Below are 13,692 nucleotides of genomic sequence, written 5' to 3'. Positions count from 1 at the left end.
ACCGCTTCCCTCCGGAGGAACTCTTGGCCGTGAAGCTCCGACCTCTCCAAGCCAGGTCCCCCAAGGGAAGGCTGCCGGCACACGGTGCGCGCCCGTGTGTGCGCGGAGGGCTGCGTACGTGTTTGCAGGGCGGGCGAGCGTGCCCGGCACCGCCACTCCCTCGCACGGGGAAAGGAATTTCTTCCGAGAGTGGCTTATCATCTTGGGAACCTCCGCTTCCCAGCAGAGCCGCCGGCCTGGAGGTCAATGAGTTCCCCAGAGTTTTGCTATAAACAGCCCAGCGGGCCGCTGGCTCCCGAGGGGAAGTGTGAGCTGCCAGGCGCTACCTTCGCCCCGGCTCTGCAGGAAACAAGGACGGGCGAGACTGCCGGCCAGGCTGCCCGCGGGCACGCCGTGCTGCGGGCTCTGCTCAGCCCCAGCCTGGCCGCGCTGCATGTGGCTCCCTCCCGTTGCGAGCGGCTGCTTTGTATAAGCAGCCTCGCCCGGACTCACCTGTCCCCTGCTCCTGCCCCCAGTGCTGTGTCCTTGAGGTTCAGGACCTTCTGTCCTCGCTGTGCGCTGATTGCCTCTTGCGACAGCGAAGCCCCGGGGAGAGGCTCTACCTGTGCCCAGGGAGGTGGCAGAGGCACTCAGCTCCGAACCCCTTTCTTCTCTGGCAAAATGCAAATACAGACACACAGAACAAGAGATCTGTGGACCCAGCAGTATTTGTGCACCCCGGCTAAACTCCACAAACACAGCTAGCAGAGAAAATCACAGAGAGACTTTTTTTTTCCCCTCTTTTGCAAACAATGCACGAGTTAGTAGCAAGCTTTTCTAATATTCCTGTTTCCTTCTCTCAGAAGCTGACCGTTCCTTGGCAGGTTCAAAACCAAGCCTCCTTATTTTTTCACTTTGTTGCTTAAAAATGAACCTGAAAGAAAAAGGAAGTCAGCCTAAACCTGACTTCACTTGGAGGGGGAAAGCAAACAAACAAGATGAAACATTTTGTTTCTGGTCAAACAAGCTCCTGTTTCATGGGCTTGATCGTTTGATATGGATGGGGGACTTGTTTTGGCATTAGGTGGGGCACTGCTTTCCTTCCCTCTTCCCCTGAAAGCCCAACCAGTCCAAGCACTGACTGCTGCTGCAGGAGTCATGGGGCACTGGCAGGAGCAAGCAGGGTTAGTGGGGCCATTTCCTCATTCTTGCACATTCTGCTTTTGCTTTCACCCTCCTGCAAATGGGCACAGAGTGCTGATAAGCACCTGCCTCTGCTATGCTGCCCTTGCAATCCTGGACCCTTCGGGCTGCACACCAGTGCCTGCCTGCTGGAGTGGGGAACAGGAGCACGAGGGAGAGAAGCCTGCACCTCATGTACTTCCACTCCTACCTTTGCAGGCCCAAGACTGAGTGGCACTGGGACAGCATCTTTCCTGGTGTGCAGGCAGCTGTGGGCAGCTGTGGGCAGATGGGGAAGGGAGGTTCCTGCACAGCTGCAGGACACAGGGGAAGTGAAATGGTTTTGCAATAAAACAAGCATGGCAGGTCGCTGAAATGCAGCCAGACAGGCCTGGCTTTAAGATATTCCTTTTCACTGATGACCTTCACACAAGACTTTGCTTCCACCTCCAAGACCCATCTTACTTCTCCCTGTCCTGTGCAGCACACAGCGATCCAAGGCTGCTGCCTGCACCAGGAAATGTGTTCCACCCGGCAGCTAAAGGGTTAAGCAGGCTCCGCGGCTGAACTAAGCTGAACTCAGCGCTTCATTTTCAGAAATGCTGAGGCCTGCTCCTCTCGCATTGTTTTCAGACAGGGCTGGAGGAAGTCAGCGCTCTTGGAAAACAGAGAGTGTGTGTCGGCCATGCCTGGGTGGGTCGGGAGGCTGGGACCACCCTTTGGCACATACCACAGCTGCCGCTGCGCAGGGAGCAGCACAGGCTGCTGCTTTGAGGTCTCCCCCTTGGCACTGGGGTGTGAACCCTGAGCACCCTCCCTGCTCCCGCCTGCAGCTCTCCGAACATGACCACTGAACATGACCAGTGCTTCAAAGGTGTCACTACCCAAGGGAGCCTCCAGACTGTGTGGAGACAGAGCCAGGGAAGTGGAGGCCACAGATAAGGCGTGGGAAGGAAGAAGGAAGGACCAGAGCCAGCCAGCTGAGCTTCAGAGTCTGAAGATTGCTGTAGCCCTTGCCTAACATTGTGTTGCTGAAAGGAACCTTCTAGTTTAGTCCTGTGCAAACATCTTGGGTTTTTTCCAGTTCAGCTTGCAGGAAGGTTTGGAGGTGTCAGGGAAAGCCCCACTGTAATACTCTACCTGCAGGTGTCTCAGAGGCAGGGGCTTCATTATGGAGAGCTTAATGGTAAGCTGTAGGAGAGCAGCAAGCAATAGCAGTTGCAAGTGTACAGCCCCACGATGATGCCTCTCAAAGCCTTTTTGAGCTCTGTTGCTCATTGCATCCCTTCCTTGGCCAGCCTGCCTGCAGTGGCCCTTGCTCCAGCACACTGACTTTCTCAGACACTAGCAGAGAGCTGCAGCACCTTCCAGCACCACCACTGCTTTGGCAACATTTGCAGGGGGGGCAGACACAGCATCACACATCACAGCAGTTTTTAGGCACAGGGACTGTCAGGGAAAGCCCCTTTCAGCCTCTAGAGCAGCTTCTTCCAAGGCTGCAGAGGGAGCCCGGACATTGTGTCCTCTGCGAGATATGAAGTAACAGCTCATGAAACTGCTGCACACCCTCAGGATACTCCTCCCAGGTCCTTCCGACTCCTGTCAGGTCTCTCCTGCCTGCACTAGGACAAGGTTTCAGGGATAAGGGGTGGAGTGCCAGGCTGTCTGCCCCACAGCAACTTCATCCTGCACAAGGACGCCTGCGCCCCAGCAGTGCACAAGGGCACACAAGGAGATGTGTCATGAGCTTCTGATGCTCCCAGCTTGTCCTATGTCCCCAGGCAGCCCAGATGCAGATCTCTGACTCTCCTGGGATGGAACAGGGGCTGCTCCCCACATCACATACACAAGTGACCTTCTCACCACCCTTTTAACTATTGCCCGCCCTAGAGCTTTTGTGCCCCCTCTCTTCATCTCTCCCACTGCCATGAAGCCTAGCCCCACATTGTGTCCAGCCAAGATGGCCATCCACCCCAACAATCAGCCCCACAAGGATGGACTCACAGCTGGCAGTCAGATCCGCCCAGTCTTCACAGCAGAAGAGGCTCCTCAGGTGAGAGAAATGACTCTTGGCCACTTGATGTCTCTTGGTAAATGGAAGAACTGCTGCAAAGAGGTCCTCCAGTTCCACCCTTCCTGCTACCCCTTCCAGTCACTGCTTCTCTCCTCAGCCTCTCATCCCTGCTCTTTTCCCAGTCTGGAAGTATATCTGTCCAGCACTGGCTAGAACATTAAATGGTCTTAACCCTATCAATAATGCAGGAGGATTGATGGCAGATAGCTGCCAGCCTCTGAGGGGCACTGAGACCTCCCTGAGTACGGCCATGCAGGACATGGGGTATGGATAAACACTTGCAGCCCATGTTGGAGTAGTGAGCTTGGGCAGGATCTGACTGTGAGCCCTCCTGCCTTGCTCATCTCTCTGGACCTGGAGCAATTTGAAGGAGATCCTCTCTGCTGGCCTTCACGAGGTGGCTCCTCACCAGCCAGAGGCACACAGGGAGAGCAGTGGCTGGAGAAGGTACACAGGTACATGTGTGTGTCTCAGCCTGCACCCTGTGGCCTTGTATGTGCTGGAGAGGTTTTCCTGTGACCCCAGGCAGCTCACAGCTATCAGGCTGTGCCGGAGACAGCAGAGGAAGGTCTCTCTGAAGCGTCTCCTATGTTTTGAGGAGCTGTTGCTAAGCCCAGAGACTGTGTTCTTCCTGTCCAATAAACAGAAAAGGTGGCTCTGTGCCTTTCTTTACAAAGGTGCTCAGAGAGCCATTGCACCAGAGCTGCGTGCCCAAGAGAAGTGAAGGTGTCCTGGTTCCCTGCAAGCTGCAGATTGGTCTGGCAGCCACTGCTCATCCACCCAGGGGTGTGCAGGGCCCATATCAGGGCACCACAGTTGGCACTGGGCCACCTATGTGGGTGGAGTGGAGATGTATGATTCATGAAGGTTCTTCCATCTGGGAACTGGGGATTCTCGCTTGGGGGGCTGAGGTCTGCCACCCAGCCAGTGTTGGAAGCCACAGCTCTGCTTTGGACTTGCTGCATTGACCAGCTCCCTACTGCAAAGGGGGCAATCTGCTGAGGGGTGCTCTTGGCTGCTGAGAAACTCCCACCACATCTCCCAAGCTGTGTGTGAGATGCAGACCTTCAGCATGGAAATCCTGCTGCTTCTATGAGTTTGCAGGCAGCAGGATGTGATGGTGCATTCAGCCTCCCCCAGGAAGGGCAGAGCTGCTGGGACCAGCAGGCATCACTTCTAATGATCTTGTCCTTAAAACAGGAATGCTTGACCTCCGATTCCTACTCTGTGACCAGTGTCACCTTAAAGGACGTTGTGCTGCTTTTCAGGCTGAGTATGCCCAGCAGCCCTACAGCCTCACGGGAGAGCTCAGCTGAGAGCTCCCAAGCCATCAGTGTGCCGAGCAGCCAGACTCTCTCCTCCTGCATATTAATTGCCAGAGCCATTAGATGGCAGCAACCACCACGCCACCAGCGTCCTGCTGCCCAGGCACTCCAGCATGGTGATGGGGACAACCAGACAACCTTTTTAGCAGGGTCTGTTGTGACAGGACAAGGAGTAATGGGATTAAACTGAAATAGGAGAGATTTAGAGTATATATAAGGACAAAATCTTTTACACTGAGGGTGGTGAAACACTGACTCGGGATGCCCAGAGAAGTGATAGATGTCCCATCCTTGGAAACATTCAAGGTCAGGCTGGACGGGGCTCTGAGCAACTTGCTATAGTTAAAGATGTCCCTGGTCACTGAAGAGATGGTCTTTGAAGATCCCTGTCCAATCCAAAACCTTCTGTGATTCTATAAACATTGCAAAACCAGTCTTGAAGCCAAGCCCCAGCCCTGCTGCCTGCAGCACCCAGGCACCAGCAGCCTACACCTGGGCCCCAGGGTAGATCCTGAGATGGGGAAATAAACCTGCATGAGGTAAGTATTGTGAGACTGCAAAGAAAAATGAGAGAAGGCTCCAAAATAGGGGCCTGGCACCCCGAGCATCAATGACAGGCTCAGAGGGGACACGAGTGGGCATTTTCAGGGAAGATGACTCATTCAAATCCATCTTCAAAGGCCTGCTGCGAGCACACAGCTGGGAACTACTCACTGGTTGCTGCTGACTTGCAAAAGCCAGCTTCTGTGCACTGTGCTAACGAGCAGTCAGTGAAGCCACACTCATTTCCTGTGGTGTGTTGATTGTCTCTGCATTAAAGATACCATGGGTCTGGTAACTTGTGGGAAACCCTGCCTGGGATGTGCAGCCAAGGTTCAGTCAGGTGCTGCATTGGGTAGAGCTGACTGAAAATCAGAAGGAAAAGCTGCTCCAAAATGTCAAAGTCACTCAAAATGTCTCTCCTTGGAGAGGTTTCCAAAGGAAATGTGTTAATAAAAGAATAGAATCGAATTAACCAGGTTGGAAAAGACCTTTGAGATCATCAAGTCCAATCTATCATCCAACACTACCTAATCAACTACACTATGGCACCAAGCACCCCACCCAGTCACCTCCAGTGATGGTGACTCCACCACCTCCCTGGGCAGCCCATTCCAATGGGCAATCACTCTTTCTATGAAGAACTTCTTCCTAACATCCAGCCTAAACCTCCCCTGGTGCAGCCTGAGACTGTGTCCTCTTGTTCTGGTGCTGGTTGCCTGGGAGAAGAGACCAACCCCCTCCTGGCTACCACCTCCCTTCAGGTAGTTGCAGAGAGCAATAAGGTCTCCCCTGAGCCTCCTCTTCTCCAGGCTAAGCAACCCCAGCTCCCTCAGCCTCTCCTCATAGGGTTTGTGCTCCAAACCCACACCCCCCCCCTCCAGCTTTGTTGCCCTTCTCTGAACACGTTCCAGCAAGTCAACATCTTTCCTAAACTGAGGGGCCCAGAACTGGACACAGGACTCAAGGTGTGGCCTAACCAGTGCTGAGCCCAGGGGCAGAATGAGCTCCCTGCTCCTGCTGGCCACACTATTCCTGAGTTTTATTTGGAAGTATCTCGAGAAAATCAAACTTTCAACATATTTCATCTTAACTTCTCATTTTGCCTGTATTCCTCCCTTCTAGACTCTCTATTCCTTTATTGCTTTCCCCTGGCTCTGCTTTCACCCTGCTCCTATTTTGCCATTGAAGCAGAAATAAACAGGACGAGGAAGGAGAACGAGAAATGACAAAGTGAGCACAACCTCTCAGACCTCCAATTTTTCATTTTTCAATTTCACTCAGAGTAGCCAAAATGGTCACAAACCCACATTTTGTTCATCTTTTAGACTGCCAATGTATAAAAACCCAACCTATGAATTACTTTTGCTTCCTGAGGTGAGCTGCCAAGGGGCTGAGTAGCCATCTCCCACACCTAGAGCATCAAAAAGCCCCTCCAGTGCTCCTTGCCCACTGCCCACCCAGCAGGTGCTGATATAAACAGTGCCCACCATGGAGCCTGAGCAAGGTCTGTGAACCAAGGATGTTGACTTGCTGGAACGTGTCCAGAGAAGGGCAACAAAGTTGATGAGGGGCTTGGAACACAAGCCCTATGAGGAGAGACTGAGGGAGCTGGGGTTGCTTAGCCTGGAGAAGAGGAGGCTCAGGGGAGACCTTATTGCTCTCTACAACTACCTGAAGGGAGGTTGTAGACAGGCAGAGGTTGGTCTCTTCTCCCAGGCAGCCAGCACCAGAACAAGAGGACACAGTCTCAGGCTGTGCCAGGGGAGGTTTAGGCTGGATGTTAGAAAGAGATTCTACACAGAGAGAGTGATTGGCCATTGGAATGGGCTGCCTGGGAGGTGGTGGAGTCACCATCACTGGAGGTGTTCAGGAGGAGACTTGATGGGGTGCTTGGTGCCATGGTTTAGTTGTTTAGGTGGGTTGGATTGGTTGATGGGTTGGACGCGATGATCTTGAAGGTCTCTTCCAACCTGGTGTATTCTATTCTATTCTATTCTATTCTATTCTACCCTATCCTATCCTATCCTATCCTATCCTATCCTATCCTATCCTATCCTATCCTATCCTATCCTATCCTATCCTATTCTAATTCACACAGCTCAAACTTAACCATACAGTAAAGGAAATCTACTTAAAGCAATCTTTGGATCTTTTTTTTTTTTGAGGGGGGGAGGGAAATCCATGTTTTTTTAGCCTTTCTCTGAAGGAAAAACAGAAGACCCTATTGAGATATTAATTGTTTAGAGGACACAGTCTCAGGCTGTGCCAGGGGAGGTTTAGGTTGGATGTTAGGAAGAAGTTCTATACAGAGAGAGTGATTGCCCATTGGAATGGGCTGCCTGGGGAGGTGGTGGAGTCACCATCAGTGGAGATGTTCAGGAGGAGACTTGATGGGGTGCTTGGTGCCATGGGTTAGCTGTTTAGGTGGGTTGGATTGGTTGATGGGTTGGATGTGATGATCTTGAAGGTCTCTTCCAACCTGGTTTATTCTATGTATTCTATATGTATTCTATGCTTATCTAGGGGGTTTCTTTGCAGCTGTTAATGATCCAAGCTGCGTGTAAAGGTGTTGGTCTTGATGCCATTTTCCTTTGGAAAGCAACAAAGCAGCTCAGGGAGGCTAAGCATCTCGTTTTGATATTTCCAGGGTGGAACATTTTGATTGTTTTCAACTTGCAAAGCTTTGCCACTTCAATTTTTTTTTCATACCTGAAGCTGAGGCTGAAATCAGAGTGAAAGCTTTCGGTTTAAGCTAATTAATCCAAACACTTTGATTCAAATTCCGTCATGCTTTCTCAGTTTTGTGCTCTGGGAATTTATTTTAAGTGCCTGCATTCCATTTTTAGATCAGGGAGGGGGGACAAAAAATCTCCAGAAATGAGATTTCCTGGAAAAGTGATAACCTGCTGCTTACCTGGGGCTAGCCACTCTGCTGTGCTTTGTGTGCTGAGAAGTGCAAGAAGAAATTATCATTTCTTAATTACATCATTCAGTCTTCTTCTGAACTCCATGGGCAGCAGGGTCCAGGCACCTGGCAGGAGCTTTGCCACCAGCTCCCGGAGTGAGGAGCGCCATGGTCCGGTCTGAAAGTCATAGAATCGTAGAATTGTAGAATCAATAAGGTTGGAAAAGACCTCAAAGATCATCAAGTCCAACCTGTTTAGTCATGAGGTCTGTGGTGACAGGTTGGACTTGATGATCTTTGAGGTCTCTTCCAACCTTGGTGATACTGTGATACTGTCACCCAACACCTCATGACCACTAAACCATGGCACCAAGTGCCACATCCAAGCCCCTCTTGAACACCTCCAGGGATGGTGACTCCACCACCTCCCTGGGCAGCACATTCCAGTGGCTAACAACTCTCTCTGTGAAGAACTTTCTCCTCATCTCCAGCCTAAACCTCCCCTGGTGCAGCCTGAGACTGTGTCCTCTTGTTCTGGTGCTGGTTGCTTGGGAGAAGAGACCAACCCCCTCCTGGCTACAACCTCCCTTCAGGTAGTTGTAGAGAGCAATAAGGTCTGCCCTGAGCCTCCTCTTCTCCAGGCTAAACAATCTCAGCTCCCTCAGCCTCTCCTCGTAGGGCTTGTGCTTGAGGTCTCTCCCCAGCCTCGTTGCCCTTCTCTGGACACATTCAAGGTCTCAATGTCCTTCTTAAATTGAGGGGCCCAGAACTGGACACAGTACTCAATGTGTGGCCTAACCAGTGCTGAGTACAGGGGCACAATGACCTCCCTGCTCCTGCTGGCCACACTATTCTTGATGCAGGCCAGGATGCCATTGGCCTTCTTGGCCGCCTAGGCACAGTGCTGGCTCATGTTCAGCCAGCTGTCAATCAGTACCCCAGGTCCCAAGTCCCCAGATATTTGTGGAATCACCCTGATTCTCAGTTTCCACATGAAGCAATATCAGGGGAAAAAATACCCAACAAGCACACACACAAACCCAACCCCCATGTTGTTGTGGTAATGCCACTCCAACAGTGAGAAAGAAGCAGCATTTTTGCCATGGTGAACCAGCTCCACCTGAGCAGGTGGTGCTCCCCAAGGAGCTCTGGGAAGACAGGAGGTGTGCCATCCAGTTTCTTTCAGCAGAGGTCCAAGGGCTGAGCTTCTGACAGGCAGCTCGTGATGGGCAAGGCCATCCATTAATAACATCTAGGGATCCCTGACCTAATTGCTGATGGGAAGGAGGATGTTTCTTCCTTCCACCAGTCCTCACTGCTTCAGGGCAATTTAAAAGGGAAAACTAAAAATAAACCCAACTTCCGATGACCTTTACTGGGTTGAAGCATGGCTGGCAGTGGGAAAGCAGGTCAGGCACCTCAGGGTCCAGAGCTGCAGCTGGTATGAATCTCCCTTTGCAACACTTTGCTGGTGCTGCTCAGCAGGAGCTGCTAGCTGGGCTTTTGGGGGTGACTGTCCCCAGTAGGTCTCCACTTGCCCTGCAGCAGGGCTGGGAGCAGGGGCTGCACCAGTATGGTGTGCATAGACTCAGCCACATGTGCAGAGCGGGAAATGAAGCAGCACCAAGCCTCAGGCAATGGGCCTCAGCACTGCCTGGTAGCCCCAGCCTTGCTGTGTGCCACAGTAGTGTGCTCCTTGGCTTTTCTGGCATGCTGCTGCTGCAGAGGTCTGTGCAGGGGCCTTAGTTCTCCTGAAGAGCTAGAGCATAAAAGACTTTTGCAAGTTTTAAGACAAAACCTGAATTCTAATGCCATACAACCTTTGCCATCACTGATCCCTCCCTTAGGCAGACCATGCAGCACCCCTCTTCTCCTGGTGTCGTGGTCTTCCAGGAGGGGAGCTGAAGGTCAAGCACTCCCAAATGCAGGACAAGCTCTAGAGCTTCTGTTTTCATTCATCTTTCATTTGGGAACATTTGTTGCACTTCACCTAGGAACTCAGTTCACCTAGGAACTCACCATTGTAGGCAATGGTTAAGATGGATAATGTCAGAGGACCTCTGTCTCCTTCTGTGCACAGTGTAGGCATCCCTTCCTGGTTTCCAGGATGGCTGTGGTGCCCACCAGCATCGCCTGGAGCAGATCCAGCTCAGAACCATTCTCCACCATCTGGGTATATATTTTTTTTTTTCATCAGAACTATTTGCACAGCACTAAAATTAATGACTGAAAATGTGAGTTTGCTTGGAAATAATCTATCATTTGATTACCACTTTAATGCAGGCAGCCTGGGGAACATCTGCCTCTGCCCGTCTGCATCTCCTCCTGCCGACATAGGGGACTGCTGGGAAGGGCTGCTGTGCTGCTCTGTAAACTGGAAGAAAGCCAAACCCCTGGCAATTGACTTGGTGGTTGCTCTGACTGAGGATGGGGAGTAAGGTCCTATGCTGGATGGGGCACCAGCTGTGCTGTCAGGTCCCAACAGGGCCCCTCTTAAAGCACCTATTGCTCAGTTCACTGCCTCTGGTCCCAGTTGCTATGTTTCCCATGGACTCTGGAAAGCAATTCTGTCATCACCAGAAAAGCAAACATGACTTTGCACTAGGACACCAGGCAGCAGCAGCTGACCACTCCTGTCTTTACCTCTGCCAGATCCCACCTCACAAAGGGAGGCAGAGGACAAGAAAAATGGGTGGGGAACTGCCAAGTGAGGCAGAATTTCCTCCATCCCATGACAGACCATGTGCTGTCTCCAGACTCCTTAGGCTCCTCTGCTGCCTTTTGGGAAGATTCTAGCCCTGAACTTACAGGCTTTTTTGGGAAAATGTCAGCAGCTTCCGATGAGTCAGAGTCCTGCCTCTCTGCTGCCTTCCCAGCGCTTTGTGCGAGGCATCGGGCTCTGCCGGGCTGGGCTTCCCACAGGCATCTCGCTGCTGTTGCTTGGACTTAATCTTCTTGCTGAGAAAGGAGAGCCTTTTGGTGCCAGCACACAGGCAGGGGGTCTGCCTGGAGCTGGGGTTGGCAGGGATGTGTTCTGCTAGCTGGTGCCCGTGAGACAGACAAACACATTTGTGCTACGGCACCCCGGAGCAAGGGCTGCAGCTGGGATCTCTGGCCGGGGCATTTCCATTCCTCCTGCAACTGTTGATTCACAGGGCCCAGCAATGAGGGTTGTTCACCAAGATGACTACCAGTTGAAGGGGAAAGAAAGTGGGTGGAAAGCCTGGGGCTCCTCCAGGGAGACCTCTGAGAGCTGTTCCATGTGGCTCTCTATGTGTGTGTGCTTGCAGTTGCAGATGTCTGAGGCGTGCTGGAATGGATGCTAGAGCTTCGAGTAAACCAGAAATGCCAGAGCTAAGGCTGCTGCTGAACCATCCCCCCATGCACTTTGGGGACAGAGATGCTTACAAAATCTTTTACCTCCCTGACTTCTCCTAACCCTGTCTCTCCTGGCCTTGAGATCTTCTCTCTGATAGTTTCCTCGCATTCTCTTTGCCATTCCTCACGTGGTCCTCAAGTCACACAGGAGGAAAAAGGGATTCACTTCCCTTGGGCTTTCCCCACTCTGCAGCAGTGGGGGCTGCTTCTCTGGCTCTGGGGGCCAACATCCCTTCCCAGGAACAGTGGTTGAGCACAACCTCACATGGAAACATGAGGGTGGTGACTTCTTAAGCCACCCATGGGTGAGGTGGTGAACCTGGTTTGTTCCGGTTCCTGGGGTTGGAATAGCTAAAGATATATTCTGAGCCCAGCTCCTGATGATTCCACATGCAGCCAGCAACTTCCTGCTCTCCCAGTAATCAGCCAGCCTGTGTTCAAGCCAAGTATTAGGGAAAGAAGAAATGCAATTATCAGCTGGGTGGGGAAAGTTTGGTTCATTTGACTCTCTTCAGCATCTTATAAGGGCATGGGGGCAGGGATAAGTAACCCAGTGTCCAGGGAAGTAGTAAAATTCAGTGAAATTGCCCCCATGTCCCTTTTCCCTGCATGATGCAGGGTCCTGCAGGCAGCAGCTTCCTCTGCACAGCCTGAGCTCCGTGGTGATGCTGGGGATTGAAAGAAGCAGGCGCCTTATGGGAAAAATATGCATCTAATAACTGCTGTGAAAGCCTGTGTTGCACTGCACAGACACAAAGGGATGAAAGCAGACTGTGTGAACATCCTGACATTTCCTCATTTCTGACTTCTTGTCTCAGGCATCACCAACACCCCTTCATGGCAGCTTTTTCAGCCAGTTTCCTCAGCCAGTGAAAAGGAAATGGGATTTCCCAAACACCCTGGGACAGCGCTGATGGTGAGGGGCTCCTAACAGTGCCCTGCACCACGGGCCAGAGGCCAGGTGCCTGTGTGGGAGCCACTGCCCAAGGTAGGTGAATGGCAGGAATTTGCACAATTTGCTGCTGGCTCACAAGTTCTGAAACACCAAAATCCTGCCTGCCTACCCTGCTGGCTGTGCCTGCCACCCCTGGCACAGCTCTGTGGTGCTGGGACCATCTGGCTAGGAGGGACTGAAGGGGAAGGCTTTCTGCCCTGGTGCCCTGCGAGTTCCACCAAATCCTTCTCCGCAGCCCTCTGCAATGCCAGCCTGTCTCTGCTGGAAATTTCAAGTCGTTCTGAAGGCAGCAAGTTACAAGTTAACAACATTTGGAAACCAGGTCAGCGGAAGAAGCTTAATTAGCTCTCTGAACCGTGGGGACCAGCTCAGATGGTGTCTGCTTTATTGACTCCTTGAATGGGCGATATTGATACGATAGACGTGAGCCTTGCCATGCCAGGGACCTGCTTTCACTGCTCAAAGTAAGGACATCTCAGACACTTGTCAGACACAGAGAAACTTCACACAGGGCCACGGGACAGCCTGAACTATCAGCAACACTGCTTTCCCCTTGCCTGTTCCCCCCAGCCATGCAGGAGATCCCTACCCCACTGGCTGGTCCTGATCTTCCCATCGTCTGAATGCTTCTTGGGAGTGGACAGAGATGAAGCAGACAGGCAGCAGGGCTTGCAGTGAGCTGGTCCTGTCACCCACAGCACAGGCATAGCTCACACGACCTGCTACCTGTCTTGTCACATCACCACAAACATCTGCTGCTGCAAATAAAAGAGCGAGAGAAAGGGAAAGCAAAAGGCCCTCTCCAGGCGGCATTCCAGCCTTAGGAGCAGGAGAGATGCAGCGCTTGTCACATTGCATGAAAAACCCCTTTCACTAGTGGCAGGATCATTGCTTGCCTCTTTGAATCACAGCTCAGCTTCTCAGGGGCTCTGCAGGTGAGGTGGGCACAGCCGTGTCTCTGCTCGCGCTCTGGGAGCAGCTCCGCCGGGTAAAGCTTTGTTCTGATAGATAGCACCTCCCCAACAAAACACGGGGCTGATGGCTTTGAAGCCCTTCCAGGAATCCTGATGTGCTTCCAGCAGAGAAGCTTCTTGCTGCTTGTGAGGGAAGAGCCCCCTCGCAGACACCCACAAACCTCTCCCCACACGGGACAGCCAGGTATGGCCAGCCTGGAGAGCTTTTGGAAGAGAACCTTGGCACCAGAGGAAATTCAAGTTTTCAGCATAAATTGTATCACTCCCCAGCCACCCCTGTCCTGGCACAGCGTTTATTTGCACATACAGGGCCAGGCTGGAGAGCAAGTGGTGCTGGGTTGGCAGATGATCTCACTCAGGACTGGATGGGAGCAGCA

Source organism: Melanerpes formicivorus, unplaced genomic scaffold, assembly GCF_026170545.1.
Source record: "Melanerpes formicivorus ecotype bairdi unplaced genomic scaffold, bMelFor1.0.p_v2 SCAF_2, whole genome shotgun sequence".
NCBI lineage: Eukaryota > Metazoa > Chordata > Aves > Piciformes > Picidae > Melanerpes > Melanerpes formicivorus.
The sequence above is the reverse complement of the archived record's forward strand: the minus strand, read 5'-3'. Positions refer to the sequence as shown.